The 17131-nt window shown below is 42.7% G+C and overlaps 1 pseudogene; it reads left to right on the forward strand.

Moving 5' to 3' along the window:
- LOC124663341 overlaps positions 1-15139 on the forward strand; it is a 48372-nt pseudogene extending 33233 nt beyond the window's left edge.
- The last annotated feature ends 1992 nt before the right edge of the window (positions 15140-17131 follow it).

Below are 17131 nucleotides of genomic sequence, written 5' to 3' on the forward strand. Positions count from 1 at the left end.
CCCTAACCCTAATATTTTTTGGCTTTTTCTGGATAGAAAAACACTCACAACTCAACTATGGGGTGGATTGTGGATGGCTTACCGAGGAAACACTGAAATCTGATACCAAGATGATAAGGGGTGGCCCGATCTTCTCAGTAAGCAACGATGGTGATGATGATCACGGGGTGATAGCAGCGGAGAAACACGACGATGTAGTGGATGATAACTTGTATGCCGCAACGAGATCTCTCGATTGGTCCCTGTCGCCAATGCAACAGCTCTCAACCCTGCAAGATATTCGCAACTCCACACACTTGCGCACGTAGCCGCCGACCACGAAGCGGTAAGTTGCAACCGTCTAATTCCCAATGGAACAGCAGATCACACAAGACTTTAACAGGATCTACACAATATCAAGCAATATGGTGTAGGGAATTCAATAGTTTTGCAGAGCAAACAACTAAGAAATAGGGTTTATCTTAAACGTGGTCTCTAAAGCAACTTGTGGGGCGTCCCAGGGACTTATATAGGCGTCTGGGACGACCTCAGGTCCAAAAAGTACAAAAATAACCGACCCAGAATAGATCTGCTCGAGACAGACTCGGACACGTCCGGTCTGGAATCCGGTCAACCGGGCCAGGGACCGGGCCGTCCGGTGTGGCGTTCGGTCAACCGGGTGCTGTAACCGGAAAGCTCGCAAAACAGCGTCCGATTGGACCCCGATACGAGGCATCAGCAACCGGGCCAGGGACTGGGCTGGCCGGTCAGGCATCCGGTCGACCGGGTGCTGTAACCGGGCGAGCCGGCGTGGCGGCCGGTCTGACCGGGTGCTGGATGATACGTCCATTTTGCATCACTATTTTATATCATAATTTGCTGTTATTCATTGATATATTTCATATTTAGATATGATACTTATGTTATTTCATCTATTTTTCATGTTTCATGATCATTGGAGAATTATTCACCGGAGTCAGGATTCTGCTGGAAAAAGCACCGTCAGGACACCATATTTCGGAAGATCAACAATTGACGGAAATTATACGGAAAATCCTATTTTTCCAGATGATGAAGGGAGCCAAAAGGAGGAGCTGAGAGGGGCCACCATGGGCCCCCCATAGGCCGGCGTGGGCCCAGGCCTAGCCGCGCCGCCTTGGGGGGAGGGGGCCCACAGCCCCCTCTGGCCGCCTCTCCTTCGCGTACTTCTTCGTCCCGAAAACCTAAGCCCCAGGGAGTTACGGAGAATTGACGAGCCGCCTCGCGGGGCGGAAAAACACCCAGAGAGAAAAGAGCTCTCCGGCGGGCAGGAATCCGCCGGGGAAATTCCCTCCCGGAGGGGGAAATCGACGCCATCGCCACCGTCATCGAGCTGGACATCATCTCCATCATCATCACCATCATCTCCATCATCTACACCGCCATCTCCACCGCTGCATCTCGTCACCGCTGTAACGATTTGGGTTGGATCTTGATTGTTTGATAGGGGAAACTCTCCCGGTGTTGATTACTACTTGTTATTGATGCTATTGAGTGAAACCATTGAGCCAAGGTTTATGTTCAGATTGTTATTCATCATCATATCACCTCTGATCATGTTCCATATGATGTCTCGTGAGTAGTTCGTTTAGTTCTTGAGGACATGGGTGAAGTCTAAATGTTAGTAGTGAATTATTGTTGAGTAGTATTCAATGTTATGATATTTAAGTTGTGGTGTTACTCTTCTAGTGGTGTCATGTGAACGTCGACTACATGATACTTCACCTTTATGGGCCTAGGGGAGTGCATCTTGTATTCGTTTGCTAATTGTGGGGTTGCCGGAGTGACAAGCAACCTAAACCCCGTTAGTATATCGGTGCGGAGGGATAGCAGGATCTCGAGTTTAAGGTCGTGGTTAGATTTATCTTAATTACTTTCTTGTATTTGCGGATGCTTGCAAGGGGTATAATCACAAGTATGTATTAGTCCTAGGAAGGGCGGTGCATTAGCATAGGTTCACCCACACAACACTTATCAAAACAATGAAGATTAATCAGCCGTATGAAGCGAAAGCACTAGACTAAAATCCCCGTGTGTCCTCAAGAACGTTTGGTCATTATAAGTAAACAAACCGGCTTGTCCTTTGTGCTAAAAAGGATTGGGCCACTTGCTGCAATTATTTCTCTCACATTTTATTTACTTGTACTTTATTTATCTGCTATATCAAAACCCCCTGAATACTTGTCTGTGAGCATTTACAGTGAATCCTTCATCGAAACTGCTTGTCAACACCTTCTGCTCCTCGTTGGGTTCGACACTCTTATTTATCGAAAGTACTACGATACACCCCCTATACTTGTGGGTCATCAAGACTATTTTCTGGCGCCGTTGCCGAGGAGTGAAGTGATGCGCGTAAATGTACACGTCCATTGGGAACCCCAAGAGGAAGGTATGATGCGCACAGTGGCAAGTTTTCCCTCAAAAAGAAACCAAGGTTTAATCGGACCAGTAGGAGCCAAGAAGCACGTTGAAGGTTGATGGTGGCGAAATGTGATGCGGCGCAACAACAGGGAGTCCAGCGCCAACGTGGAACCTGCACAACACAACCCAAGTACTTTGCCCCAACGAAACAGTGAGGTTGTCAATCTCACCGGCTTGCTGTAACAAAGGATTAACCGTATTGTGTGGAAGATGATTGTTTGCAAGAAAACAGTAAAACAAGTATTGCAGTAGATTGTATGCTATGTAAAGAATAGGACCGGGTCCACAGTTCACTAGAGGTGTCTCTCCCATAAGATAAAAGCATGTTGGGTGAACAAATTACAGTCGGGCAATTGACAAATAGAAAAGGGCATAACAATGCATATACATGATATGATAAATATAGTGAGATTTAATCCGGGCATTACGACAAAGTACATAGACCGCCATCCAACTGCATCTATGCCTAAAAAGTCCACCTTCAGGTTATCATCCGAACCCCATTCAGTATTAAGTTGCAAAGCAACAGACAATTGCATTAAGTATGGTGCGTAATGTAATCAACAACTACATCCTTAGACATAGCATCAATGTTTTATCCCTAGTGGCAACAAGCACAACACAACCTTAGAACCTACTTGTCACGATCCCAGGTGTCAATGAAGGCATGAACCCACTATCGAGCATAAATACCCCCTCTTGGAGTTAAGAGCAAAAACTTGGCCAGAGCCTCTACTAATAACGGAGAGCATGCAAGATCATAAACAACACATAAACAATAGATTGATAATCACCATAACATAGTATTCTCTATCCATCGGATCCCGACAAACACAACATATAGTATTACGGATAGATGATCTTGATCATGTTAGGCAGCTCACAAGATCCAACAATGAAGCACAATTAGGAGAAGACGACCATCTAGCTACTGCTATGGACCCATAGTCCAGGGGTGAACTACTCACTCATCACTCCGGAGGCGATCATGGCGATGAAGAGTCCTCCGGGAGATGAATCCCCTCTCCGGCAGGGTGCCGGAGGCGATCTCCTGAATCCCCCGAGATGGGATTCGCGGCGGCGGCGTCTCTGGAAGGTTTTCCGTCTCGTGGCTCTCGGTGCTCGGGGGTTTCGCGACGGAGGCTATAAGTAGGCGAAAGGGCAGGTCAAGAGGCGGCACGAGGGGCCCGGGGGCAGGGCCGCGCGGCCGGGGCCCGGGCCGCGCCGCCCTGTCACCTGGCCACCTCGTGGCCCCACTTCGACTCCCCTTCGATCTTCTGGAAGCTCCGTGCAAAAATAGGACCCTGGGCGGTGATTTCGTCCAATTCCGAGAATATTTCCTTACTAGGATTTCTGAAACCAAAAACAGCGAGAAAACAACGAATCGGCTCTTCGGTATCTTGTTAATAGGTTAGTTCCGGAAAATGCGTAAATACGACATATAATGTGCATAAAACATGTAGGTATCATCAATAAAGTAGCATGGAACATAAGAAATTATCGATACGTTGGAGACGTATCAGCATCCCTAAGCTTAGTTCTGCTCGTCCCGAGCGGAGTAAAACGATAACAAAGATAATTTCTGAAGTGACATGCCATCATAATCTTGATCATACTATTTGTAAACATATGTAATGAATGCAGCGATCAAAACAATGGTAATGACATGAGTAAACAACTCGAATCATAAAGCAAAGACTTTTCATGAATAGTACTTCAAGACAAGCATCAATAAGTCTTGCATAAGAGTTAACTCATAAAGCAATAAATCAAAGTAAAGGTGTTGAAACAACACAAAGGAAGATTAAGTTTCAGCGGTTGCTTTCAACTTATAACATGTATATCTCATGGATATTGTCAACATAAAGTAATATAACAAGTGCAATATGCAAGTATGTAGGAATCAATGCACAGTTCACACAAGTGTTTGCTTCTTAAGGTGGAGGGAGATAGGTAAACCGACTCAACAATAAAAGTAAAAGAAAGGTCCTTCAAAGAGGAAAGCATCGATTGCTTGTATTTGTGCTAGAGCTTTTATTTTGAAAACATGAAACAATTTTGTCAACGGTAGTAATAAAGCATATGAGTTATGTAAATTATATCTTACAAGTTGCAAGCCTCATGCATAGTATACTAATAGTGCCCGCACCTTGTCCTACTTATCTTGGACTACCGGATCTTTGCAATGCCATGTTTCAACCAAGTGTCACAAAGGGGTACCTCCATGCCGCCTGTACAAAGGTCTAAGGAGAAAGCTCGCATTTTGGATTTCTCGCTTTTGATTATTCTCAACTTAGACATCCATACCGGGACAACATGGACAACGGATAATGGACTCCTCTTAAATGCATAAGCATGTAGCAACAATTATTATTCTCATATGAGATTGAGGATATATGTCCAAAATTGAAACTTCAACCATGATTCATGGCTTTAGTTAGCGGCCCAATGTTCTTCTCTAACAATTTGCATGCTCCAATCATTAAGGTGATAGATCCTTCAGACAAGACGGACATGCATAGCAACTCACATGATATTCAACAATAGTTGATGGCGTTCCCCGAAGCATGGTTATCGCACAACAAGCAACTTAATAAAAGATAAAGTGCATAAGTACATATTCGATACTACGATAGTTTTTAAGGCTATTTTGTCCCATGAGCTATATATTGCAAAGGTGAATGATGGAATTTTAAAGGTAGCACTCAAGCAATTTACTTTGGAATGGCGGAGAAATACCATGTAGTAGGTAGGTATGGTGGACACAAATGGCATAGTGGTTGGCTCAAGGATTTTGGATGCATGAGAAGTATTCCCTCTCGATACAAGGTTTAGGCTAGCAAGGTTATTTGAAGCAAACTCAAGGATGAACCGGTGCAGCAAAACTCACATAAAAGACATATTGTAAACATTATAAGACTCTACACCGTCTTCCTTGTTGTTCAAAACTCAATACTAGATATTATCTAGACCTTAGAGAGACCAAATATGCAAATCAAATTTTAGCAAGCTCTATGTATTTCTTCATTAATGGGTGCAAAGCATATGATGCAAGAGCTTAAACATGAGCACAACAATTGCCAAGTATCACATTATCCAAGACATTTTAGAATTACTACATGTAGCATTTTCTAATTCCAACCATATAACAATTTAACGAAGAAGAAACTTCGCCTTGAACATTATGAGTAAAGCCTAAGGACATATTTGTCCATATGCAACAGCGGAGCGTGTCTCTCTCACAAAGTGAATGCTAGGATCCATTTTATTCAAACAAAAACAAAAACAAAAACAAACCGACGCTCCAAGTAAAGAACACAAGATGTGATTGAATAAAAATATAGTTTCAGGGGAGGAACCTGATGATGTTATCGATGAAGAAGGGGATGCCTTGGGCATCCCCAAGCTTAGACGCTTGAGTCTTCTTAAAATATGCAGGGATGAACCACGGGGGCATCCCCAAGCTTAGAGCTTTCACTCCTCTTGATCATAGTATATCATACTCCTCTCTTGACCCTTGAAAACTTCCTTCACACCAAACTTCAAGCAAACTCATTAGAGGGTTAGTGCACAATTAATAATTCACACATTCAGAGGTGACACAAACATTCTTTACACTTCTGGACATTGCATAAAGCTACTGGACATTAATGGATCAAAGAAATTCATCCAACATAGCAAAAGGGGCAATGCGAAATAAAAGGCAGAATCTGTCAAAAACAGAACAGTCCGTAAAGACGAATTTTAAAATGGCACCAGACTTGATCAAATGGAAAAACTCAAAACTAATGAAAGTTGCGTACATATCTGAGGATCACGCTCGTAAATTGGCAGATTTTTTCGAATTTGCTACAGAGACTTGTGCCCAGATTCGTGACAGACAGCAATGCTGTTTCTGCGCAGCAATCCCAAATATAACATCAACTATAACATAGAAACTTTACTTGGCACAAAAACATGATAAGGAGAGGTTGCTACAGTAGTAAACAACTTCCAAGACTCAAATATAAAACAAAGTACTGTAGTAAAAACATGGGTTGTCTCCCATAAGCGCTTTTCTTTAACGCCTTTCAGCTAGGCGCAGAAAGTGCAAATCAAGTAACATCGAGAGTAGAAGCATCAACATCATAACTTGTTCTAATAATAGAATCAAAAGGAAACTTCATTCTCTTTCTAGGGAAGTGTTCCATACCTTTCTTGAGAGGAAATTGATATTTAATATTACCTTCCCTCATATCAATAACAACACCAACGGTTCGAAGAAAAGGTCTTCCCAACACAATAGGACGAGATGCATTGCATTCGATATCCAAAACAACAAAATCAACGGGGACAAGGTTATTGTTAACCGTAATGTGCACATTATCAATCCTCCCCAAAGGTTTCTTTTTAACATTATCGGCAAGATTAACATCCAAATAACAATTCTTCAATGGTGGCAAGTCAAGCATATCATAAATCGTTTTAGGCATAACAGAAATACTTGCACCAAGATCACATAAAGCATTACATTCAAAGTCATTGAATTTCATTTTAATGATGGGCTCCCAACCATCTTCTAACTTTCTACGAATAGAAGTTTCAAGTTTTAGTTTCTCTTCTCTAGCTTTTATGAGAGCATTTGTAATGTGTTTTGTAAAGGCTAAATTTATAGCACTAGCATTAGGACTTTTAGCAAGTTTTTGTTAGAACTTTATAACTTCAGAGATGTGGCAATCATCAAAGTCTAAATCATTATGAGCTACAGCAATGGGATCATTGTTCCCAAGGTTGGAAAAAATTTCAGCAGTTTTATCACAAGCAGTTTCAGCAGTTTTAGCAATTTCAGGCAGTTTTGTTCGCTTTGCACTAGGAGTAGAAACATTGCCAACACCAATTATTTTACCATTGATAGTAGGAGGTGCAGCAACATGTGAATCATTATCATTACTAATGGTGGTAATAGTCCAAACTTTAGCTACATTATTCTCTTTAGCTAGTTTTTCATTTTCTTCTCTATCCCACCTAGCACGCAATTCAGCCATTAATCTTATATTCTCATTAATTCTAACTTGGATGGCATTTGCTGTAGTAGTAATCTTATTATCAATATCATTATTAGGCATAACTTTCAATTTTAAAATATTAACATCAGAGGCAAGCCTATCAACTCTAGAAGCAATAATATCAATTTTATCAAGCTTTTCCTCAACAGATTTGTTAAAAGCAGTTTGTGTACTAATAAATTCTTTAAGCATAGCTTCAAGACCAGAGGGTACACTCCTATTATTATTGTAAGAATTCCCATAAGAATTACCATAACCATTACCATTAGCAGAAGGATATGGCCTATAGTTATTACCGTAGTTGTTCTTATAAGCATTGTTGTTGAAATTATTATTTTTAATGAAATTCACATCAACATTTTCTTCTTGAGCAACCAATGAAGCTAAAGGAACATTATTTGGATCAACATTAGATCTACCATTCACAAGCATAGACATAATCACATCAATCTTATCACTCAAGGAAGAGGTTTCTTCAACGAATTTACCTTCTTACCTTGTGGAGCTCTTTCCGTGTGCCATTCAGAGTAATTTATCATCATATCATCAAGAAGTTTTGTAGCCGCCCCCAAATTGATGGACATAAAGGTACCTCCAGCAGCTGAATCCAATAAATTCCGCGAAGAAAAATTTAGTCCTGCATAGAAGGTTTGGATAATCATCCAAGTAGTCGATCCATGGGTTGGGCAATTCTTTACCAAAGTTTTCATTCTCTCCCATGCTTGAGCAACATGTTCAGTATCTAATTGCTTAAAATTCATTATGCTACTTCCCAAAGATATATTTTTAGCGGGAGGATAATATCTACCAATAAAAGCATCCTTACATTTAGTCCATGAATCAATACTACTCTTAGGCAAAGATAGCAACCAATCTTTAGCTCTTCCTCTTAATGAGAAAGGAAACACTTTCAATTTAATAATATCACCATCTACATCCTTATACTTTTGCATTTCACAAAGTTCAACAAAATTATTGAGATGGGCAGCAGCATCATCAGAACTAACACCAGAAAATTGATCTCTCATAACCAGGTTCAGTAAAGCAGGTTTAATTTCAAAGAATTCTGCTGTAGTAGCAGGTGGAGCAATAGGTGTGCATAGGAAATCATTATTATTTGCATTTGTGAAGTCACACAACTTAGTATTTTCAGGGGTATTCATTTTAGCAACAGTAAATAAAGCAAACTAGATAAAGTAAATGCAAGTAACTAATTTTTTTGTGTTTTTGATATAGAGAGCAAGACGATAAATAAAGTAAAACTAGCAACTAATTTTTTTGTGTTTTGTTTAGGTGCAGCAAACAAAGTAGTAAATAAAATAAAGCAAGACAAAAACAAAGTAAAGAGATTGAGAAGTGGAGACTCCCCTTGCAGCGTGTCTTGATCTCCCCGGCAACGGCGCCAGAAAACAAGCTTGATGCGCGTAAATGTACACGTCCGTTGGGAACCCCAAGAGGAAGGTATGATGCGCACAGTGGCAAGTTTTCCCTCAGAAAGAAACCAAGGTTTAATCGGACCAGTAGGAGCCAAGAAGCACGTTGAAGGTTGATGGTGGCGAAATGTGATGCGGCGCAACAACAGGGATTCCGGCGCCAACGTGGAACCTGCACAACACAACCCAAGTAGTTTGCCCCAACGAAACAGTGAGGTTGTCAATCTCACCGGCTTGCTGTAACAAAGGATTAACCGTATTGTGTGGAAGATGATTGTTTGCAAGAAAACAGTAAAACAAGTATTGCAATAGATTGTATGCTATGTAAAGAATAGGACCGGGGTCCACAGTTCACTAGAGGTGTCTCTCCCATAAGATAAAAGCATGTTGGGTGAACAAATTACAGTCGGGCAATTGACAAATAGAAAAGGGCATAACAATGCATATACATGATATGATAAATATAGTGAGATTTAATCCGGGCATTACGACAAAGTACATAGACCGCCATCCAACTGCATCTATGCCTAAAAAGTCCACCTTCGGGTTATCATCCGAACCCCATTCGGTATTAAGTTGCAAAGCAACAGACAATTGCATTAAGTATGGTGCGTAATGTAATCAACAACTACATCCTTAGACATAGCATCAATGTTTTATCCCTAGTGGCAACAGACACAACACAACCTTAGAACCTACTGTCACGATCCCAGGTGTCAATGAAGGCATGAACCCACTATCGAGCATAAATACCCCCTCTTGGAGTTAAGAGCAAAAACTTGGCCAGAGCCTCTACTAATAACGGAGAGCATGCAAGATCATAAACAACACATAAACAATAGATTGATAATCACCATAACATAGTATTCTCTATCCATCGGATCCCGACAAACACAACATATAGTATTACGGATAGATGATCTTGATCATGTTAGGCAGCTCACAAGATCCAACAATGAAGCACAATTAGGAGAAGACGACCATCTAGCTACTGCTATGGACCCATAGTCCAGGGGTGAACTACTCACTCATCACTCCGGAGGCGATCATGGCGATGAAGAGTCCTCCGGGAGATGAATCCCCTCTCCGGCGAGGGTGCCGGAGGCGATCTCCCGAATCCCCCGAGATGGGATTCGCGGCGGCGTCTCCGGAAGGTTTTCCGTCTCGTGGCTCTCGGTACCGGGGGTTTCGCGACGGAGGCTATAAGTAGGCGAAAGGGCAGGTCAAGAGGCGGCACGAGGGGCCCGGGGGCAGGGCCGCGCGGCCGGGGCCCGGGCCGCGCCGCCTCGTCACCCGGCCACCTCGTGGCCCCACTTCGACTCCCCTTCGGTCTTCTGGAAGCTCCGTGCAAAAATAGGACCCTGGGCGGTGATTTCGGCCAATTCCGAGAATATTTCCTTACTAGGATTTCGAAACCAAAAACAGCAGAAACAAGCAATCGGCTCTTCGGCATCTTGTTAATAGGTTAGTTCCAGAAAATGCGTAAATACGACATATAATGTGCATAAAACATGTAGGTATCATCAATAAAGTAGCATGGAACATAAGAAATTATCGATACGTTGGAGACGTATCATGAAGCGCTATTGGTAAGTGGAATTGGTAAGGAAACTTTTACTGTACGTGCTGATTTTGTTTCTGCTTGCTGCTATAAGTCATTATGGAGAGATCCTCCCTTGAATTTCTATTTGGGAAATCTACTACTACTGCAACGGTAGTGGATGAGGCGTCAGGTGAGGAAGTAATACCATATAAGATACCTATGAAAATTATTGAACGTGTTGTGGATAACCGCTATGAAGGGGATGGAACTGTTCATCCTGGAGATCATTTACTGTTTTTACATGAATTATGCGGGTTATTCAAATGTGCAGGTATTTCAATGGATGAAGTTAGGAAGAAATTATTTTTTATGTCGCTATCTGTTAAAGCGGCGCATTGGTATAAACTGATGAAGGATGGGCGTTCTCTTGATTGGAAGGATATTGTGCCTGTATTTTACTCTAAATTCTATCCTCCAAGTGAAATTCACAAAGACCGCAACCGTATATATAATTTCTGGCCTCATGATGGAGAAAGTATTGCCCAAGCGTGGGGGAGATTGAAGTCTTTAATGCTCAAATGCCCCATGAGCTTCCTGGTAATATTATTATTGATAATTTCTATGCAAGACTGTCTTCTCAAGATAAAACCTTGCTGGATACTTCTTGTTCTGGATCATTCACGCGCAATAAAGAAGAGTTTAAATGGGATCTTCTTGATCGAATCCAAGAAAATACTGAAGGATGGGAGAACGACAAAGGTAGAGTGTCAGGTATAAATTATAATTATGAATGCATTGAAGCTTTTATGGATACTGATGAATATCGTAATATGAGTGCTACATATGGTCTTGACTCTCAAGTTGTTGCAAATATTTATAAAGCCTTTGCCTCTCATTTTGAATTGCCTAGGAAGAATTTTGATAAGTATCATGAACCATATAAAGATAAAGTTGATTCGCCTAAAGGTAAATGTATTGAAATTAAAACTGTTGACCATGTTCTTCCTGAAGCTTATATTGAAAAAACTCCTTTCCCCGCTAAAATGAAGGAGTACTCTGTTATAACTAGTGTTGTTAATAAAAGTGCAAAGAAACCCATAGAACCTGAAGAACAAATAAAAGTTGAACCTGCTGTTGCAATAGTTAAAGATCTTGTGACTGAAAATGTGGAAGATGGTCATATTATTTTTTGTGAAGATGCTTCTAATATTGTTTCGCATCCTAATAAGTCTATGAAAGCCAGTGTTCCTGTGCTCTCTGTTCGAATTGGTGATCATTGCTATTATGGTTTATGCGACATTGGTGCGAGTATTAGTGCCATTCCTTATGAGCTCTACACGGAAATTATGCATGAAATTGGTTCTTGTGAACTTGAAGATATTGATGAGGTTATTCGGCTAGCTAATAGAGAAACTATCTCTCCCATTGGTATTGTTCGAGATGTTGAAGTTCTATGTGGTAAGATTAAATATCCTGCTGACTTTTTGGGCCACTTTGTGCTTTGTGCTAAAAAGGATTGGGCCACTTGCTGCAATTATTTCTCTCGCATTTTATTTACTTGTACTTTATTTATCTGCTATATCAAAACCCCCTGAATACTTGTCTGTGAGCATTTACAATGAATCCTTCATCGAAACTGCTTGTCAACACCTTCTGCTCCTCGTTGGGTTCGACACTCTTATTTATCGAAAGTACTACGATACACCCCCTATACTTGTGGGTCATCACCGGACCGGCCTGGACTTCTTCTTCTCCTCTCGCGCATGCCTCCCGCTCCTCCCTCGCGCGTCCATGAGATATCTTCATGTCCAGCTCCATGTCCAGCTTCACGTCCATCTTGACGTCCGTCTTCATGTCCAGCTGATCCTCTCCTCCTCGTGCGATGCTTGTCTCCTCTTCATACCTGATGATACATAAGTAATAGGACTTAGGTAGTATAAAGTTCTCATCAATCAAGGTATCGTTTAGGAACAAGTTCACCTGTTGCTTAAGTAGCTTCGCACGAGCTCGTGTCATTGGTCCAATCCCGACTTCATTGGACTTGAGCTTCACAGCAGGTTCATCTTCAGTTGGTAATGAAGGAGGTAGTATTGAGGTAGGGATGTCCTCATCAGGTCTTCTACGGCCACCCCATCGTCTACATTGCCCCCGGCTCTTACGGGCATCCACATGTAAGTTACAATCACCAGCTTTCCGATCATGCTCATTACCTTTCGGTCTTGCTGCCTCAAATTATGTACTGTATAATGTCTTCAGTTGTTTCATTGGATACCACCGGTCATTTTCTCTTGGAAAATGTGATATGTCACTACGGGAAAATCAGGCGCTGCCGTGCAGCCTATCATTGCCGTGAGGCACCGCACGGCAAAGACTTCTTTGTCGTGCGCTGCAAGTGGCACGCACAGCAAAGACTATGTGCACGGCAAAGTTACAGGGTGGCGCACGGCAAAGAAGTAGAGCACGGCAAACTCACCTGTGCCGCACGGCAACGTCCCCTCACACGGCATAGTCCCTCAAACGCGCATGGCAAAGAAACCAGGACGGCAAAGCCAACGAACGCCGCACGGCAAAGAAACTGTGCTCGGCAACAGACTAGGACGTTGCCGTGGGCCTCTGATGTCTACGGGTGCTTCTATTCTTGTAGACAGTGTTGGGCCTCCAAGAGCAGAGGTTTGTAGAACAGCAGCAAGTTTCCCTTAAGTGGATTACCCAAGGTTTATCGAACTCGGGGAGGAAGAGGTCAAAGATATCCCTCTCAAGCAACCCCGCAATCACGATACAAGAAGTCTCTTGTGTCCCCAACACACCTAATACACTTGTCGGATGTATAGGTGCACTAGTTCGGCGAAGAGATAGTGAAATACAAGTAGTATGGATGTATATGAGTGGTAATAGTAATCTGAATAAAATATGGCAGCGAGTAAACATGCAACGAATCGATAAATAAACGGTGTTTGCAGTATTGGAAACAAGGCCTAGGGATCATACTTTCACTAGTGGATACTCTCAACATTGATCGCATAATAAATAATAACTTTCTCTCATTTGTGCTACATACACTCTTGTTTGATAATGAACACCATTCGTTGTGTAGGATTACACGAACCCTCAATGCCGGAGTTAACAAGCTCCACAACATTCGATATTCATGTTTAAGTAACCTTAGAGCATAATAGATCATTGCAAAATAAACCAAGAACTAACATAGCGCACACACTCGTCCACATTACACTATGAAGGAGGAATAGATCACATCAATACTATCATAATGACAATTAACTCCACAATCTACAAGAGATCATGATCGTAGCCTACGACAAGAACCACACGGTGCACACACTAGTCACCTTTACACCATGCAGGAGGAATAGACTACTTTAATAACATCACATGAGTAGCACATAACTAGTAGCGATACAAAGCTCATCATATGGATCTCAATCATGTAAAGCAGCTCATGAGATCATCGTATTGGAGTACAGAGAGAGAGATTAACCACATAGCTACGGTAGAGCCCTCAGCCCCAGGGGAGAATTACTCCCTCCTCATCATGGGAACAGCGATGGCGGTGAAGATGGCGGTGGAGATGGCTTCCGGGGGTAATTCCCCGTCCCGGCGGCGTGCCGGAACAGAGACTTCTGTCCCCCGAATCTTGATTTCGCGATGGCGGCGGCTCTGGAAGGTTTTCTCGGGTTTCGTCCAACGTATCGGTGTTTTTAGGTCAGGAAGACATTTATAGGCGAAGAGACGGAGTCGGAGGGGCCACGGGGCTCCCTCCTCATAGGGTGGCGCGCCCACCCCCTTGGCCGCGCCGCCCTGTGGGGTGGGGCCCTCCTGGCTCCCCTCTGGCCCTTCTTCGGTGCTCTGGAAGCGTCCGGAAAAAATAGGATGTTGGGTCTTTATTTCGTCCGATTCCGAGAATATTTCCTTTCTAGGATTTCTGAAACCAAAAACAGCGAGAAAACAACGAACCGGCCCTTCGGCATCTCGTCAATAGGTTAGTTCCGGAAAACGCATAATAATGACATATAATTTGTATAAAACATGTAGGTATCATCAATAAAGTAGCATGAAACATAAGAAATTATAGATACGTTTGAGACGTATCAGCCTCCCTTTGCCGTGAGGCCAGACAAAGTGCACGGCAAAGTCCCTCAAACGCGCACGGCAAAGAAACTCACGCACGGCAGAGAAGTGTTGCACGGCAGAGAAACTCACGCACGGCAACGAAACGCCGCACGGCAGAGAAACTCACGCACGGCAACGAACAGCGCGCACGGCAAAGGTCTTTGCCGTGCAGTTTGTGCATGCGCACGGCAAAGAAGTTTTTGCCGTCGAACACTTTGCCGGGCACTCGTTGCCGTGAGTACACGCACGGCAAAGCCGTTGCCGTGCATATAGACGTCTTTGCCGTGCAAAGTGTTGCATGGCAACACCCTGCTTTCCCGTAGCGTGTCCTTTATATACGGCTGTTAATCACTTGGTTTATATGTGTACTACAGGCCCTGACTATGCATTATCAAAGTTACGCGAACATTATCAAGCTAGTCCTATCAGTTGACGAAGCCCAGTTCCCAGATGCTCATGATCTTCTGGATGACTTCGACCAGTCTCTCAGGCTCATTAAGGAGGCAGCTTCAGAAAAACAAAAGGACATATGGACACATGTTTCACAGTAAAAAATATTTTTCTGAACTCAAAAGATTCTTGATGTATGACTGGAATGGTAGGGACATACCATATGTGGTGGACAATACTGGGGAGAAACAGAGGTTCAAAGCTTTCTCTATATATATGTGCACAAAAAAAACTATGTATGTAGTGCATGATTACTTATCGACATGCTCCCCCTCTTCGATGTGGAGAAACGCTAACCGTTGTTGCTTTCGTCCCCTACCTCCTCCTCAACTCCCTCGCTTCCAGTGTCGACGTTGCCTCTCATAGTAGATGATGATGATGAAGGATGTGCTTGCATGGTGAGATCGGCTACGGTGCTCTTGTGGCCTCCATACGGTGGGAGGGTGTCCTTACCGATGAATGACAGCATGCGGTTGACATCTGGAATCTAGGGCCGTCCTCTAGAATCTAAGGTCACTGGAGATAGGTGATTACCATGAAGTGTGGTGGATAGTTTTAGCACCTACTGATGTGAAAGTAAAGAGTATCAGGACTAAGAAGGTCGATGCAGCATCATGATGCTTTTTGTATGAGTCTTTATTTTGTTTTTGAACACTAGATTGTTGGACGGTTGTGTGCATTTTAGCTATGCAGAGACTGGATGCAATGCTTAAATCTTCTTGAATAATAAAGCGATGTTTATCGAAAAAAGAAGGTTATGTTATTTATTCTCACAACCTAGAGTGGCACAATTCAAGTTTTCCTTGCACTAGACAAGTTAAAGGGAACAAGATGGTTGTTTTTATAACGGTGGCATGGCAGAGATATTGTTGTTGTGGGGGCATAGTGTTTTACCTTTTCACTTCCCGTTAATATAAACACAAAAGGAAGTGATAGAAAATTGAAGCAAGTATGAAGAAAGAAAAGTCCTGAATTCATGGATTCACTTTGTCTCTCTCTCATAAATGTGGTGGCACATAAAGCATAGATATGCATCCCTGGCAACCCAGGCCATGGCTCTGGGTATAGGACTTACTTTTTACCTTTTTACCTACATATTGGTAGAAACAATTGATTTCCTTAAGGATTTAGCCTAACTATACAACACTTGATATGAAGTTGGCCCGTAGTTTGTTTGGATCTCGGTTCCGCCCCTACTTAGAGTTGTCTCCACATTTGATCCAGAACATTATCAGAGGGATCAAAAACCCTTGACGGGTTGGGGGCTTGCTGTCTACTTGGCGATCCTTCACTGCCCCTTTCTGGAACTTCCCTTTTTTTGTCCGTCCACGAGGCAGCCTCAATGTCATTAGTTCACCTAAGATCAGCAAGACAAAACTAACAGGTTTGTGCCATAAAAGTGTCTTGCGTGACGGGGAAAGAGTGGAAAAAGAAAGAAGTGCAAGACAAAGCAACCATTAAGATAAATTACATAGAATTAGAAGTTCTCATGAAAACATAGTGACGAAGGGTTAACCTTATCAATACCCATGATGATGGACTTGAGTTTCTAGGAAGGAGGACACTGGCGAATCTACAAACCGGTCAGCCAAACTAGGCAGCTGACGAGTATTATGATCAAGGGCGAATCGCCTAGATTGTATTATGTCGAACTAGGGTTACAAGGTGTCTCGTTTGATTGAATCTCCCCCTCTCGGTGGCTCCTCCCAGCCCTTATATAGCGGGCTAGGTCTCATAGTCCATCTCGAGGTCGAGTTACATTACAAGTCGGTTCACCCGATATGGGCTTAACTTTTCTAACGTGATATCTTCGACTTCATCTGGATTTCTTCATGTGCTTTCTTCTATTCTTTCCTGGGCTTTGTACCAGGGATGACAATGTTCAGGACCCAATATGGCATACCCATGTCAGTAGCTCCCGAGACTCTACTCGGGTCGCAGACTCGGGTCGAGTCTCAAAACCTTCGACTTCTTCTTTCTTTGATTATGAAAAGGCAATATTTCATTGTTTCCTTTGTAGACGAATATTTTGATCATAGGGATATTGGTAAACCGTCCTGATGTATCTGAACGGATCGGGAATCAGTTAATTG

This window comes from Lolium rigidum, chromosome 6 (assembly GCF_022539505.1).
Source record: "Lolium rigidum isolate FL_2022 chromosome 6, APGP_CSIRO_Lrig_0.1, whole genome shotgun sequence".
In the NCBI taxonomy this organism is placed as follows: Eukaryota; Viridiplantae; Streptophyta; class Magnoliopsida; order Poales; family Poaceae; genus Lolium; species Lolium rigidum.